Genomic DNA, 3,622 nt, shown 5'->3' on the forward strand with positions numbered 1-3,622 from the left:
AGAGGCCCGGTCAAAATTGGAATCGGCCCGAAAAGCCCTCGATGACCATTTAGCGGCTGCTAAGCTAGAAGTGCAGGCGGCCAGAGAAGAAGCAGAATCCTCCCAGTCCCGAGCTGAAGAGACGCAGGCTGCTTTGGACCTCGTGAGGACCTCTCAAGAAGAAAAGATGGCTCAGTTTTTGAAGTCCTGAGAGTTAAAGAAGATGGTAGCTAATAAAGCCTTTGTCTATTTTGACCTGGGCTTCAACAAATGTTTGTAGCAGTTTCAAGAAGCGGGCCTCGTCCCGTCTGACTGGGAGGAATTCCCTGACTTTCTGAAGGCTGCTGCTTCCCTTCCGGAAGATGCAGAAGAAGATAAAGACCCCAAGATAGATTGGGATTTTTTGTTTATTCCCGAGCTTCAGGACACCTTGTAAATTCTTTCTTTTTGTTTAATGAAATATGTTTTTTGTAAGGCCCTGTAATTAATTATCCGGTAATTTTGGCATAATTAGAATAATTATTGAGTTGTAAATTAAAATAATTATTTATGCCAAATAAATTCAAGAAGTGTGTTAAAAATATGTATTTGAGAATATCTGAGAATTTAACGATATAAAATACATATAGAGTTTAAATAACACACGAGAGCAAATTAAATACAAACCGGGATTATTGGGCATGTGTTACTATTTTTCTAGTAACTAATATACATATACATACACAACTCACCTTTAACGAGAGAAGGAAGGAAATAGATAAGAGAGAAGAAACCCATTTCCTTCAACCTCATTTTCGCAACTCTTGGTGCAGCCGCAGAAGAATCGCGATATCTCCTCCGTCCGGCGTCCAAATCACGAACGGTTTGAGAGGTTTTCTTCCTTACTTCAGTAGCTTCGTTTTGAACCATGAATCGCCATTTTTTATGCTCGTTTCAGCCCAAATCGAGGCCTGTTCGTGGCTGCTGATGTTGGTTCGATTTAGGTTCGATTTAGGTTTTGTTCCTTGGAATTTTGTTGTATGTTGGAGTGAGTTTTAAGCCTTGTGATTTCCCTTTAAATTCCAGCTAGTTTTCTGAATTTTTCAGCTCGTGAACAGTAACTCCGACGAGTTTCTGGTGGGTAGTCGCCTCGAGACCGCTAGCGACTAGAGTAAACTTCGACCTTGTGAGTTCTAGTCCGAAATTTCAGCTTCTAATCGTGATAGTAGGCTGCCGAAATTTGGATTTTTACCCATTTCGATTTAAATTGTTTTCGTCGTTCGAATAGCGTTTTATTGATATATTTATTGGTTAATTATTGTAGGTTCGGTCATTGGAAATCTTCGAGGTATATTTTGGCGAGCCTATTAATTATGTCGAATTGTTGTGTTATAAAGATGTTATAGTATAGTTGTTATCATTGGAATTAATCTAAGGATTATCGAGTTGATAATGGTTGGGATGTAAATAATGATAAGTTGTGGAATTATTCGGCTTATTTTATTATTTTTAGGCTAAGAGATTTCAGTTGATCATTCTTGAAGATCATTTTCGTTGTATAGGTATGTTACAGCTCGGTAACATACGACGGTAAAACATAAATTATGTTTAATTGTCATTCTGTGTTACATGGATCGTGTTTATGACTTGTTGACTGTTGTATATTGTTAAATGTCTTCATTGTGATCTATGTTTATTACTATGACATATTATTAGCATTTAGCATCGGGCATACAGTTATGACATTCATGTTGAGCCTATCGTTCTTGTTAGCCCATTGTTGATATCCGTTGTTATCTGGCACTGTTGTTTATCTCGGGATCATTGTGTGGCTGATAGGCCTATACACATGATACTGTAGATGTGATTGAACAATTCCATGGTTAGTGCAGCCTTTTGAGGTGAGCGCTGGGATTGTGTCATCTAGTTCGCTCTGTTGTGCCATCCTGTTATAGCGTATCAGCTGTATGGAGGCCGAGTCAGGGGTGTTATTCAGCACAGCTTGGCATACCTCGCATACTTGGCAGGGCGGTTTAGCTGCATGACGATGTAGCTCCCCTGTGTTGTTGCTCGAGCATTATTCCAGTTGTTATCGTACCGTTTGTTGGCTCCTGTTATCCCGGTTATTCGTCGAGCCTTTCATGCATTTCATATCACATTTTATTATATGATTATGCATGATTTATGTTTATTGTTGTTATTGTTGAACTGTTTCATACCAGAATCCTAACCTCAGTTGTTTACTTGGGGGGCTGCTGTGGTTGCTTTTTGGGCACCATGGTAGATCTCCCGAGTCGTTTTGCAGCATCAAGCCGAGGTTCCGCCAGTGGAGCTCGGGATTGAGGTTGGATTGCTTGGTTTTGTTCAGTGGAGTCTCCCAGTTAGTCTATATGTATGTCTTGAGTTTGTTTCAGACTTGTATTGTACTTTATTTGCCGGGGAGATGCCCCGTGTATCTGTAGTAGTATTTGGTTGTTTTTGTGATGTTCTGAGTCGACTCTGTGATGTTTATGATCTGGTGAGCTTTTGGTAAGTTTTAATTTCTGCTTAGTCCTGGCCAGTGCGGCTATAGGTTGTTTAACTTCGGTTTTTGTTTTATTGACTCTAGTTGGAGTATATTTTGATATAAACTGCTGCTTGAGTTTTCGGGATGTCCTACTTACGGGGAGGTCATGCCGAAATTTTTCTTGGCCCTGAGGTCCGTTTTAAAGTATTTTAAACCTTTTTCCGCTGCAGTTTTAAGTCAAACCATTATTGTTTGATCATTAATTGTCGTTAGAGTAAATGGGCCTCACATTTTTACTCTTCTTTTTTCTCGCTTTTGATAAGTGGTTGAAAATATTTCCAAGTGTTAGAAATGGCTCGAGCTTTTTCGAATATCTTCCCAACTTATAACTCACTTGAAAATCTTTTAAACATGTGATCAGGTTACATGTCCCTAAGCTTATTTGATGACTGGGGTATGGGTCCCCGATCCAGGGTACAGGTCCCTGGACTTAGTAGATAACATGGGTGAGGGTCCCCGGGCCAGGGTACGAGTCCCTGGGCTTAGTAGATAACAAGGGTGCGGGTTCCCGGACCAGGGTACGGGTCCCTGGGTTTGGTAGATAACCGGGATACGGGTTCCCGGGCCAAGGTACGAGTCCCTGGACTTGGTAGATAACTGGGGTACGGGTCCCCGGCCAGGGTACATGTCCCTGGGCTTAGTAGATAACCGGGGTGCGGGTCCTCGGTCCAGGGTACGGGTCTCTGGACTTAGTAGATAACCAGGGTGCTGGTCCTTGGGCCAGGGTACTGGTCTCTGGACTTGGTAGATAACCGGGTACGGGTAACTCGGCCAGGGTACGCGTCCTTGGGCTTAGTAGATAACTAGATTGCAGGTCCTCGGGCCAGGGTACGGGTCCCTGGACTTAGTAGATACCCAGGGCGTGGGTTCCCGGGCCAGGGTACGGGTCTCTGCACTTAGTAGATAACTGGGGTGCGGGTTCTCGGACCAGGGTACGGGTCCGTGGACTTAATAGACATTTTCCTGAATAATTTCTTTATTCGATGCGCAAATAATAGATACAAGGACCGGTCTTTAAACATAATATTTTTTCAAGTGAAAATCATTCCATGGTCTCTTGAGGATGTGTCCCTGAGAATCTTCGAGATAAAATGCTGC

General features: G+C 42.3%; 1 long non-coding RNA gene across 2 annotated transcripts; it reads left to right on the forward strand.

Moving 5' to 3' along the window:
* Positions 1 to 453: 453 nt before the first annotated feature.
* Positions 454 to 2,661, forward strand: LOC140812163 (uncharacterized). 2 transcript variants are annotated; one of them, XR_012113616.1, is made up of 3 exons: positions 454 to 962; positions 1,045 to 1,306; positions 1,472 to 2,661. It is a non-coding gene; the product is annotated as an uncharacterized lncRNA (long non-coding RNA). The 2 variants fall into 2 exon arrangements; XR_012113617.1 differs by having other exon boundaries at positions 1,066 to 1,306.
* Positions 2,662 to 3,622: the final 961 nt, after the last annotated feature.

This window comes from Primulina eburnea, chromosome 14 (assembly GCF_022965805.1).
Source record: "Primulina eburnea isolate SZY01 chromosome 14, ASM2296580v1, whole genome shotgun sequence".
NCBI classification, from domain to species: Eukaryota; Viridiplantae; Streptophyta; class Magnoliopsida; order Lamiales; family Gesneriaceae; genus Primulina; species Primulina eburnea.